We start from the raw sequence: 14421 nt of genomic DNA, 5'->3' as shown, positions 1-14421 counted from the left end.
TAAAGTTGAAACACTAGGGTTTGACGATGACATACATTGTTGTAATTTAAAACATGCTTTCATAGACTTTTTGTACAGTTCATCTTTACATTGAAAAATTTGTCCACTGGGTATAAAAGTAATGCCCAAATATTTATAATTATATGTACAACCAATAGCTTTTTCACCTAGGTAAAAAGGGAGATTAAAATGTCTCCCTGTTTTATTAAAAATCATAACTTTTGTCTTGTTCTCATTTACATTTAAACACCATTTAGAACAGTAATTGTTAAGCAGGGTTAACCTCTCTTGCAATCCCTCTGGTGAATCTGAGAGAATAACAATGTCATATAAATAGAAATATTTATGAAAAGCTACCTGAGACCGCTTAAATGTGGATGAGACCCCCTGGTCTTTCTATGTCCATAAAATTCAACTAAATCATAGACTCTGTCTATATAAAGAAAAAAGTATTAAATCACAAAAATACTGAACTCAGAGGAAAATCAAATCGGAAAGTCCTTAATAACATGGCAAACTCAAATGAAAAAACACATCAAAAACGAATGGACAACAACTGCCATATTCCTGACTTGGTACAGGCATTTTCAAATGATAAAAATGGTGGATTAAACCTGGTTTTATAGCGCTTAATCTCTCACTTTGTACGACAGTCTCATCAAATTCCGTTATATTTACAATGATGCGTGAACTCAACAGACATAATAAATTAAATAGTCAAAATATGGGTACAGCTGTCATCATCGTGTTACAATTTTAAAAGAAACAATTTGACGTCAAAAAATGTACATGTCACATATTTTTATCGTTCAATGTTTATACAATCAATTTTGAAATTTCGCATGGGCAATGTTAGCCTACAGGGTTAAAAAATCAAGAGTATGTAAGAAATAATTTCAGAAATAGACCGAGATTTAAATTCGACGAATTATTAGACTCAGTATATATGAAGATTGTATTAGAAGGATTTTCCAGAATATTGTCATCTACGATATCTACGGAGTGCTTAGGTTGTCACTTTTCAGCTAAAAAACGTCAAAATTTTAGGACAAAGGCACAGGACAATTGTGAGAGCCCTCTTGTCTCCCAATCTTTCTAATATTATGCAGACATTTTGTTAATAGGAAGATACAAACGTGACTAAAAGAAATTTGGGTACACTTCCTGTCTTCCATGTTTACGGAGCGCCCAAAGTGCCAGTTGGATATTCCTAATATATAGTGAAAACCTATCTGAGACCACTTAAATGAGGATGAGACCCCCCTGGTCTTTCAATGTCCATAAAATTCGATATCTACGGAGGGCTTACGTCCAATTTTATGTACATTGAAAGAAAAGGGAGGTCTGACCGTCATTTAAGCGGTCTCAATTAGGTTTAAACTATATATTTCTTTTTTTTCGGGGGGGGGGGGGGGGGGGGGGCTTATCATATTTATTTCCATTTATATTTCTAAATGTTTCTAGAGTGATCGGTTTTTGTTTTTGTTTTGAAAAAATATTAAATATGAAATAACATTTTTGATGTTGTTTTATTGATAAAAACCTATATATCATAAAGACAAACATGCACCTTACATAAGCATTGATAAGGGTTTATATTCAAGGACAAAGAACGTTTAAGACTTGATGGGGTCATAAAACGACGTATCTTTTTGCTCCTTTCAACTATGAAAATAATGCTTTTAATGTTATCAAATACTATATTTGTTTATGATTTTCACATAAATTTGAATATCGAATATCGAAGAACGAACCGGCTGCTATAACTTCATATCCATTCATAAAACTGTTCCTGCGTTTCTTTTCACTCCTTTCAACCATGAAAATGATACTTTCAATTTTATCAATTATTTTTTTTTTTTGTGATTTTTAACTAAATTTGAATATCGAACCGACTGCCAGCAGCCGGTCGGATATTTGATATCGAATAACGAATAACGAACCGGCTGCTTACTTCACATTCATAAAATCTGTAAATGAAATTTGTAAATTTAAGAAATAATGTGAACTGTATTGTCATTCTTTTCGACAAGTAAAGACCACTGTGTCTAAACTACCGACCAAAAAAATGTTTTGAATCGATGGTATCTAATATCCGGCACGGCGACGGAACATCAATAGACGAAGAAAGGGTAGTTTTCTGTTTATTTATTTGTTATTTTCATGATATCGAAGAATATATATACATATTTAACTACTTTCTATTGTGAGATGCAATATTTTCTACAACCGTTCTAGATTAACGGAGACATAAGTAAAAATGCACGTCAAAATGACGAATTGAGTGACCCTTGCCTCGAATCGATTTTATTTCTCGTTATTTTGTTTTACATGTTACGGGTAGAAAGGTACGAAAAGAAAGATATTGACATGGAGACTTCAAAACGAGTCACTTTTGAGCACGCATTTCTTATTGGCCAACTAACGTTTTTCTGAAAAGAAATACGTTCTGAATATATTTAATGTCCGTAAAAGAAACAGCCAGTTCATAAAGGGAGGTTGCATTTTTGCTTAGTTTTATCAGGTAAAAAAAAACAATTGCTAACTTTTCAACCTGTCACGATTTAAATAATACGAAAAAAAATTATTGTACAAAGTATATCAATAAATAATACCTTCAAGTTTTATTTGTCGATATATGTATTTGATAAATACATATATATACATGTAGATATGTATATATGTATTATCTACACACATCAATGCACATTCTAATACAAATACTGACGTTTTAAATTTCTTTGTCTGTTACAGATATGAATATAAACCTCGGCAAAATTCGTATGTTAAATTTCATATTTAAAGATCAACATTCAACTGAAAATCGTCGTTACAGTTCGGTAACCTATAAACATGTCGTAATATCGAGGTTTTTATTTATTTTACTTTCCTATATTATATACCTAATAAAAAGAGATATTCACATTTAGGTAATTAAATCCACTCAAGATGATAAATTGAATAAAATGAAATCCTTTTTTCAACAAGTCAAAAACAAATTTGGAATTTACGAAATTATCATGATTTCGTTATTTTAATCATTCACTGTCTACTAATGTTTCAGAGTACATGTGTATTAGACAAAACGTATGTATTTAATAAAACTAGTAGCTAATTTATCTAATACCGTCAATCATAGATATGCACAATATTTAGAATCATATTCAAAACAGTGTAGCTGTGGCAATGATTGACGCATTAAATTCATTCATTGACTGGGACAGATAAAGTGAACGTTTGCCTGTAACGACCACTGCTCACTACTTACTTATTATAGAATTTAAACTGTGGGGTCACCAAAGGTTCTTAAAGCCGTTAATAATAAAATTATTCGAAAAATTATTCAGGAATAACCTTTATGTTTTGATTTATATTATTGATATAAATCAAAATATCGTATTATTCCTGATTAGTTTTTCGAATTACTTTATTTAGGTGTTGAGAACCTTTGGTAACCCTACAGTTTAAGTGTCTTTAAAAAGTACATAGTCAGCAGTGGTCGTTACAAACAAACGTTCACCTAATCTGTCCCAGTCAATGGATGATTTTAATGCGTCAATCAGTGGCCACAGCTACACTATTTTGAATATGATTCTATATACATGTAAGGCACAATCTTGTATAAAGAAATCACAAGTACGTTAACTATATGCCACTACCTTACTTTTAATTATTCGTGAAAAGACAAATCTCATAAGCTTACCTCTTCTACAGGGAAGGAAGATTTACACATCATTGCTCAACTATATTTCTTATAGTAGGTATCTGAGGGGAATTTAAACTTGCGCAAGTAAAAGAGGAATCGAAAAACATATCAGCATGAAAATAATACAGAAAAATGTTACAAATATTGGAAAAAAGAATTCTATTGAAAAGGAACATTATACATTTAGATATTTTGATGACGTCGTGCATCCATGATTTGTACCAAATAATCATTATTTTTTTTTTTTTTTTGAGATTTGGTATATCTGATACAAACTATATTTCACAATTTGCATTATCGACCAGTATGTTCAGTTCATATATGAATATATGATTTCCTTATGCCTTAAAGTTTGTAAGGCAGAACTTTCCCTCGGTCGACAATAGACAAGATATCTATCTACTGACTATAAGCGTCATTGATCACAAGAAGAGAATCAATCAGGAAAGATTTTGGATTGGAAAATTAAAATGTTGGCACCAAATGGGGTCAATTAAAATGTGTCGCTCTAGTCGTGCAGTGCTATTTATTTGGGATGTATAAATAAGCAGTCCCTGTTTTATTTACTTAACCGTTGTCAACTTTGAATGTTAAGATAATACCAGTTCAAATCTTACAGTGCCATCCATTGAGAATGTATGAATATTCATTCTCTGCTCTAATAACTTAACTTTCGTTCTTTATTCCATTTCAGAATTTTTCAGAACATACATTACTATTCTAATGAATGTACTTCAGTTAACTGTGTGTAACAGTGTTAAAGTGGCGAAAATTCTAAAAAGGCTATAATTACCCCTATGGACATGGAAGTACTACCGTACCACCTTCACCCTTCTTATTGCTATAGCTGAATAAAATCAGCTTTCGTTTCGTGAGATGTAACGGTATAACCTACTTTTATTATAAGTCAATTAACGAATGTGTGACGAAAAATATTCTCTGCATATATCTAATGAACGTGAACTTTGTGGCAATATTATAAAGGGAAATAACACAATTGCTTTTTATTATCAGCTACTTAAACCAATTGTGATAAATTTATTATCTGACACGATTTAAATCATACTTGATAAGGTGAGTATAAATGACACAGGGTAATGCACACTATAATATAAGTACTGACGTTTTAAACTGCTTTTGTCTATTATAAATATGTATACAAATCTCGACAGAAAGTTCAATGTCAAATTTAAAGACGATCATTTAATAGATCATCGTCTTAACAGTTCGTAATTAATAAACTTGTCCTAATATCATTCATTTTAATTTTTCGAAACAATATACTTCTAATTATAATAAACAGAAAAATACACATTTCAGGTTACTAAATCCATTAAAAATCTATCTGACTAAAACGAAATCCTACTTTTACCAATTCAAAATTAAATTGGGATTTTCAGAAACTATTATGATATCGTCATAATTAATAATCTTTCACTGTCTGATATAATGTTTCAGTGCATATCAGATAAAATGTAACTATATATCTACTAAAACTAGTCACTATAATACATTCAATAAACATGACAGATATGCAACATTGTTGCAGTTTATTTTACAATTCAAGTCAAAACTTGGTGAAATTGAAACTTAAAAAGGCGTATAAATAAATCAATGATTTATTGGTCCGTTTGCAATGATATAAACATTAATGAGATGTGTATATAATAAAAGAACAAATAAGTAAACTATATGCCACTACGTTACGTTTATCTTATTCGTGAATAGCTAAATCTCATAATCTTACCTCTTTCTATTTGGAACAGGGAAGGAAAATTAAATTCCTTTGCATTGCTCAACTATATTTGTTATTGGAGGTACTTGCGGGGAAATTAAACGTACGAAAACTAGGGGCTCTTATAGAAGGCGAATTTGGAAAAAAAACAGGCATGGAATTCGGTTACAAATATTGAAAAACTCGTTCTATTGACAAGAAACATTATTCATTAGGACATTGAGATGACTTCGTATATGGTTTTTATCAAAAGAACATTTTATATTTCTATTTTGATATTTCATGTATCTTGTACGTAAATATCAAACTATATTTCACATTTTCAGCATCTACTACAGAGCTAATGATGAACTTTACAATTCATTAGGATTTTAACCTTATTTTACATGATTTCCAAAAAAATATACAGGTGAGCAACACATGATCCTGAGAGCCTCTAGTGTAAGCTTATAGAAAAGTCCTAGGTACCATACAGAGTCAAATACACTTTTAAAGTCTACAAAACATGCATATCATGGTTTGGATTTATTTCTTATTTATGTTTGTATAATAGTATTTATTTCAAACATATGATCAGATATACGACAGACCCTTTAACATCCAATTTGCTCTTCACAAATGAGTTTTCTCTTTCAAAAATGTTGTCAGTGTATTATTCAATATTCTGTTAAAATGTTGACCAATAGTATCACTTATGATTATACATCTATAGCTCAAGGGTCATATATTGACCCTTTGTATGTCACTTAGCTCAGAGGGCAATGTAAGCTTTCTTCAACCTTGGCGCCGGTCGTCCGTCGTCCATCGTCTGTCGTCATTAAATTTTAGAAAACTACTCTCCTCTGAAACTACTCAGCCAAAATAAAACCAAAATTTAAATCATCCTTAAGGTACTCAATATAGAAAATATATCCGATGACCTTGCAAATCAAACAAGAGACCGCCATGGCTAAAAATAGAACATGGGTAAAACGCAGTTTTGCCTTATATCTCTGAAACTGAAGCATTAGGAGCAAATTCGAAGGGGTAAAATTTTAATCTCACGATCTATCCGCACGGAAGGTGTAATATTATCAACTCATAGTACGTCAAATTCGGTTGCATACCAAAGATAATATTCCCTTGAATTTGACAGTTGTAGAAAATAAATCCTTTATTTCATTGCAGAAAAAAAAAATCTGGGTCATAAACATATAACTTTCAAATATATTTCAAAGCACCTTTGTTCATATTTTGTTTTTCCATACAAAGATGTTGAAACTTGAAGTTACACGGTTAATCAAACTAGTACACAGTAAAAAGATGTGAAAATCTTATTGGTTAACTTCCAGTGATGGTTATTATCTTATATGCAGTAACATGTTACGTAATAGTTTGTCTTAAATACTGGATTAGATAAAATTTTACTCAAGCAAAGTATTATTTTTTTTTATTGAGAAAAAAGATAAATTCTCCACATTTTTTTTAAATAGTGTAAATTTAATATAGACTTATAGGGGAACTAAATTATGGTAATACACCTGAAATTTCCAAACTCACCAGTCAACCCCTTGTTGGGTTCCTGTCTGTGAATTGGTAATTTGGAGGAAATTCGCAGTTTTGGGTTATCTTCTTGAATATTATAATAGATAAACTAACCTGTAATTAGCAAAATTGTTCAGTAAAGCAATAATACCATATAAAATAAATTTGACAAGACTATCATAAGAAAATTATTGCCCTTTAAAGTCAATGTTTTACTTTTTTTCGTAAACTTTTACATCCTTTTACATAAATCTTCCTTTTTGAAACTACTGGACAAGTTTAAACCAAACTGGGCTTAAATCATCCTCAGGGTATGTTGTTTAAAACTCTGTCCGATGACCCGGCGCATTTACCAAGATGGCCGCCATAGCTATAAAAAAAAAAGGACATGGGAGAGGGGTAAAATGCAATTGGCTTATATCTCTGAAACAAAAGCAGTCAGAGCAAATCTAACATAGGTAAAATGTTAATCTGGGCAAGCTCTATCTTTCCTTGAAATAAATGACAAATCAGACAACCTGTTGTTTTGTTGCTTTCCCTGAATTTTGTAGTTTTGGGTTATTATTGTGAAAATTATAATAGATAAACTAAACAATAAAAATGTTCTGCAAAATTCTTTCAACATGACCAGAATTGGTTTATAACCCCTTCAGAAGTTATTGTCATTTAGAGTCAATTCAAACTTTTTTCAAAAATGTTCTCCTACAACTCCTGAAATTCTTGGGCAAAGCTAAATCATCCTCAGGCTATCTATTTTAAAAATGTATCCGATGATCGCGCCCACCTACTAAGAATGCCGTCATGGCTAGACGTTGAACGTAGAGGTAACATGCAGTTTTTTTGGCATACATCTCTGAAACTAATACATTAAGAGTAACTCTAACGGGGTTGAGGTGTACATCAGGTCAAAATCACCAAAATTTTCAACTGACCCCTTAAGGAGTTGTTGCCCTTTAAGGCAAATTTTCTTTTTTCTCGTAACCAAATGGAATTAAACCTAGCCACACTTATTATTCATTGAAAAATGTATCCATGACCCTGCCCTGCAACCACTATGGTCATTGGTAAAAATTGAACATAGGGATTTACTATTGAAGTATATGGCGAAAATGTAAAAAAAAACAATAGCAAATGGTCAACTTGAAAACAACTTTAAATAATGATAAGGGGTCTTCTGTGACTATTGTACTGCAAAAGGATGACTTAATTTTTATTCAGTGTTACTTTTTTCTATAAACCACTTTTATATATTTTCTTTTAGCATACTTATATTTGATGACCCCCTCCCCAAAAATGGCAGGTAAGTTGGGGTCAGGGGCTCCAAAAAACATTTAAAGGCATTTTCAGCATAAAACATGCCCGACTGAAATAAATTTTTGAACGTAGGAAAGGATTTTATTTAATTTTTGTTAATTATCTTTAATATCATTAAGGTTTAGATATACTGTAAGCAGCAAAAATTATCAAGCAAAGGAAGATCTATTTATAAGTTAACAAGACCAATTGGCAATTGACATATTATCGGACTTATTGTCCTTTCAAGTTATTTTCTGCAATTTATTATTAATTTTTGTAAATCTTTAAAAAATCTTCTAATTTTTATTTAACCAACGGGCAAAATTAAACAAAATTGAGAAACAATCATCATTTGGGTATCTATAGTTATCAAAAGTACCAGGATTATAATTTAGTACGCCAGACGCGCGTTTCGTCTACATAAGACTCATCAGTGACGCTCATATCAAAATAGTTATAAAGCCAAACACGACAAAGTTGAAGAGCATAGGGGATCTAAAATTCCAAAAAGTTGTGCCAAATACGGCTAAGGTATTCTATTCCTGGGACAAGAAAAGCCTTAGTTTTTCGAAAAATTCAAAGTTTTGTATCAGGAAATTTATAAAAATGATCACATAATTGATATTCATGTCAACACCGAAGTGCTGACTACTGGGCTGGTGATACCTTCGGGGACAAAACGTCTATATGATTTAAAGAGTATTTAACATGGTTTCCCAAACCACAGTAGATACAGGTTATAGTTCTAAACTAGCAGGCAAACTCTTAATTGTCACTTTCCATAGCATTGGTATCATAGCAATTATAATACGTATATACAACATATTAAAGACTTTGTTCACAGAAATAAAACACAAGATTGATAGAAGTTGAAATAGTAGCTTTATTCCTTACTCTGAAACTTGTTTTATATGGCTTTAAAGACACAAAAAATTACTAGGAATATGGAAACCATGTAATGTTCTTAACATATCAACCTACTAAATGATTTCTATACAAGGAAATATTGTATGTAGACAAATGGTTTTACAGGTTTCCTGAATTAATCACAAACAATTTATTTCCTGTTTGTACCAGTTCTGGTGCTGTCATTTTTCACTCTTAAATGGCGTAATTAATTTCATAATTATATACAGCTGAGATATACTTAACTATCAGTTTCCGTAGGAAGTCAGTTTGAATCATAATGGTATTTTATGGCAGAAAAATGGCTTTTAAAATTGTCTGTGTTTTACTTCTACGGCTTCATAATGTATACACACAACTTGTTCTCGGTGATCAAAATGTTTGGTAAGAACTTTTTTCATCTATATGTAGGGGGTGATATTTTTTATTCGTCTAAAAACCATATGTAATATTACTGATGTTAAAAAAACATCGTAGTTTTTTGTTTTTAAGAACGATTTGAAAATATGATTTATCAGCTTATTTTATTTCCATAAAATTAAAGATGTAAAATGCATGACTTGTTTTTTTTAATTTGTAAGATGAAAAAGTATGTAAGACAAACTTCTATTATGTACACTTTATGTGGCAATTTATGACCTATTTTCATACAGATACATTAATATATTTAGTCACATGAGTTAAATAAGGCATAAGTAAAAACTGTAGGCATTTTTTAATTTTCTTTGAATCACTTTGTGTTTAATATTTTCTCATCAACCAAATTTCACTTAGGAATATTTCCATTAAGATTTATATCATATTATAAAAGAGGGACGAAAGATACCAAAGGGACAGCCAAACTCATAAATCTAAAACAAACTGACAACGCCATGGCTAAAAATGAAAAAGACAAACAGACAAACAATAGTACACATGACACAACATAGAAAACTAAAGAATAAACAACATGAACCCCTACAAAAAAACTAGGGGTGATCTCAGGTGCTCCGGAAGGGTAAGCAGATACTGCTCCACATGTGGCACCCGTCGTGTTGCTTATGTGATTACAAATCCGGTAAATAGCCTAATTCGGTAGGTCACATTCATGAAAGGGAAGGGGATTGTAGCTACGACGTAAGGAACATATCCGATATCATTTGTGAAACAGTTATTCCATAACCGTCAACCAACTCGTGATGGCGTCCGTAAAATTTACGAAGGGATGACTTCAACTTCACCATTTGGAACTCTTGGTTTAATAGCTTCCTTGTGAGCAGCAACCCTCTATCAAAGAAATCATGATAGGAAATTCAAGCACGGTAATATCGTATCAATTGGGAGATATATACCCCGTATGCAGGTGCTGCTGGAATGTTGCTACTTCGAAATGGAAAGTTCACAATTAGAAAGCTGAAATCATCTCTTTTGTCGTAAAGTTTTGTTTTCAGACGACCCTCATTGTCAATTTCTAAATGTAAGTCAAGACATGAGGCCGACTTAACTGTATCTGTAGTATCCTTTATCTCTAGCTCGATGGGATAGAGGCGTTCCACATAGTCACCAAATTTTGAATTATTTAGTGAAAGGACATCATCTATATAGCGGAAAGTAGAGTTAAAGGATATTGCTAACTTCTTATCTTTCTTCCTAAGAACTTCCTGTATGAAGTCTGCCTCATAATAATAAAGAAACAAGTCGGCAAGTAGAGGGGCACAGTTTGTTCCCATTGGAATGCCGACAGTCTGCTGAAAAACACGTCGTCGGAACATAACAAATATGTTGTCAATCAAGAAATCAAGCATCTTGATAATATCAGTTTCAGAGAATTTTTTGTTTGAATCAGAGTGATTCTTTACAAAGTAGGATTTGTCCCTCCCTAAGACAAGATACTTGTATCTACGTTGGCCGTTCTTTTTTATGAAGCAAAGCAATACCAACTCTTTCAATTTGTCTTTTAGTTTGGAATGTGGAATACTAGTGTAAAGAGTAGAAAAGTCAAATGTTTTAATACTGTTACAAGATGAAAGAGAGTTAGATTGTATGTACTCTAAAAGATCTTTGGAATTTTTAAGCATCCACATCTGATTCACGCCACCTCTAGAATAGGCAGTTTCACAATAACTTTGAAGCCCGTCTTTGACTGCTGATAAAATAGATGTTAATAATTTAGAAAGAGGTTTCGTGGAGCACTTGGAAGACCCAGCAATATGCTGTTGTTTGTAAGGACACTTGTGTAGTTTAGGTATCCAATACAGTGATGGAAGATCCAGTTCTTTATCTTTGGTTGAAATTCCAAAGGAACATAGAACAGACCTATGATTATCCAGGATTTCCTCTTTGGTAAGTGTCGTGAGGGTATATGTTGAGTTTCCGAGTGATTTGTCAATACCTAATTCGTTTATCAAACAGTTAATGTAATGAGTTTTACATACAAAAACGATGCTGTTTGGGACTTTATCTGCGGGAACAACAACATATTTGTCATGGAGGTAGGATAGGTGTTTTGCAACATTTGGGTCTTTAAAGATTGACGTAGCATGGGCATTGATAGACCCATTCAGTTTCTTAATTCTGATTTGTATCAACGACCTCACTGCCTTAATCCATTCGGAAAGAGTGTCTACGTCTTCCTTCTCGCGCTTAGCCCATTGCCTGGCATAATCCTCGACTGAATCCATCAAAATTTTAAAGTTGTATTTCCAATTCATGGATTTAGGCTCATGATATTGCGAACCTTTCGATAACACATTTCGTAGAGAAGTGTTATTAACAATGTTGAGGTCACCGGTAATAACGTGCCCAGCAGGATTATATGCGAATTGGGAACTAGCACAAGTGCAATCAGGAGGTTTAGACTTGAATTCGTCAATATCAGGATCCTGCAAAACGTGTTTGTAATTGAAAATTTGGTATAGGTATAAGAAATGATTGGTACAGACTGGTGTTTGAAATAAGGAGGTATTTTCGATTGAACTAATTTATGATGAAGGATATTTCCTAAGTTGATGCCATCGAGACCTTTGTTGGCAAAGGAAAGATTAAGGAAAGATCTTTTCTCTTTTTCATCTTTTCCTATGCGGCCTGGCTTAAAAAGTCTGTGACTTGCAATATCCGAAATTACAGCTTCAAGTTTTTATTGGGTTGAATGAGGGTTTGTAACAGTGGATTCCAAACATAAATTGAACAGAGAATGAAGTTATGAAAGGGGTAATGAATAAAGTTTCGTGCGAATGTTATGAATACCTAACGGCTTTTGTGTAAATGGCAGCAAGTCATTAATAGATACATCATGCAGAGAAGGTAATGTATAACGATGACCATGTTTGCGTCTACGCCGAGGAGTCGAGTTGAAAATATTCATCACATTCCCCGAGTTACACAAAGGACTAGATAGAATACCTATCCCATCAATTTTGTAATAACATGAGGGGACAACTCCTGGGACGTGTAGTGGCCAATACTACGTCCCTATTTCATCATCGCGATACTGGATCATCAGATTTTTGCTCAATAGAGACATGATATATATGTATAAATCTCAAAATCTATGTACAAACGAAAACAATCACGTAGAACAATGTGGAATTATTATTTTTTTTAAATCGCGTTTTGTTTTAGAATGAAGTAAATCAAAACAAAATTAATGATAATTCATTTACTGCTACTTAACTCGAGAGGAACCTTAAGTTACGAATGGTGGCAGGATAAGCAATCCCAACTCATATACGCAGAAAGTGTGTATTATCTGATCAAATGGAAGTACCGTAGAAATATAAAACTTGTTGAAAACATAGACATGTCTGTGTGCATAGAAGACGTCCATGTGATTATAGCCAGACTGTAAATCCAAAATAAAACTAAAACTCTCAAAATTAATATATATTGACTGACTGTTTTAAAATCTTCAAATTTAGTTTTACTCAAAATTAAATGCTGATTGACATGGCGTAAATTCTTCTTTTTTTTTAAATTAATCAAAGTTCAATTGCACTTTTGCTGTTAACAATTTACTAAATCTACAGCTTCAATTAAGTATCCCTTAAATAAGTCATTGAATATTTAGGGAAAAATATTCAATAAGTATATCTATAAAGTTAGTTGTATAATATTACATACATAATATCAGTTCTACAGAGTACAATTTCATACCGGAATACAATACGTTTCTTAACCCAAACTGTATATGATTTATTTATTGAAGCTTCACTGAACCGTGAAATCGATGATGATCCTTGAGGGAAAACGGTAGTATTTAATTTTCCCAGCATTAGGTTGGTCTTTTGTGTACCCAAGGCAGGTGAAGGAAGTCAAATTAGGAGCGCTGTGATTGGATGTAAGGGTACAATATATTTTTTATTTATCTATGAATAACTGCAGTGTGTATATTTACAATATAAATTTTAAAACCTATTGAAATGTTTTCTAGAGAATTATTCAAAAAGACTTGCAAAATTTCATAAATTTGGTGCAAAATGACGGTGGGCATGGATAACATAAACAAGCTCCGTTGGAAGTTGGTCATGATACTATTTGGCTTTAATTTTTAAAACAGAGTAATAAAGTACTAACACAACATATAACTGTTTTATCCAGGTTTTTATCTTAAAAAGTGGTAAATTTAGAAAATGTTAACATTGTCGCCTATGGCAGAATGAATAGTACCGTTTTCCCTTGATGGGAAAACGGTACTATTTATTCTGCCATTTACACACTGCAGTTATTCATAGATAAATAAAAATATATTGTACCCTTACATCCAATCGCAGCGCTCCTAAGTTGACTTCCTTCTCCTGTCTTGGGTACACAAAAGGCCAACCTAATGCTGGGAAAATGAAATACTACCGTTTTCCCTATACTGTGACACAAAGCTATAAAGAATTCTTATGACACCATCAATGCAATACTGAGTTATTGTGGAAACCTTGACTATAATTAATACTTGCATGTCCCCATTACTTCAAGAAACATGGATAATTTTATGTCCCCACCCCTACATGCTGATTTCCCTCTTTCTCTACTTCCTTCAGATAAGGCTACACAAACAACCTGTATCCAACTATATCTTATCTTATTTAAAAAGAATAATAAACATTTCCATTTAAACAGATAAAAATGACAGTCTCATTCAATTTGTATACATTTTATCCAAAATTTACAACATAAGCACATATTCAAGATTTGTCATACTAATCTCCATTCCATGCTTTACTATATGCCATATTGTGGTTCAAAATTTCAGAGCTGGTTATAAAATCCATTATTCTGTCTTGAG

This window comes from Mytilus edulis, chromosome 1 (assembly GCF_963676685.1).
Source record: "Mytilus edulis chromosome 1, xbMytEdul2.2, whole genome shotgun sequence".
Lineage (NCBI taxonomy): Eukaryota > Metazoa > Mollusca > Bivalvia > Mytilida > Mytilidae > Mytilus > Mytilus edulis.
The sequence above is the reverse complement of the archived record's forward strand: the minus strand, read 5'-3'. Positions refer to the sequence as shown.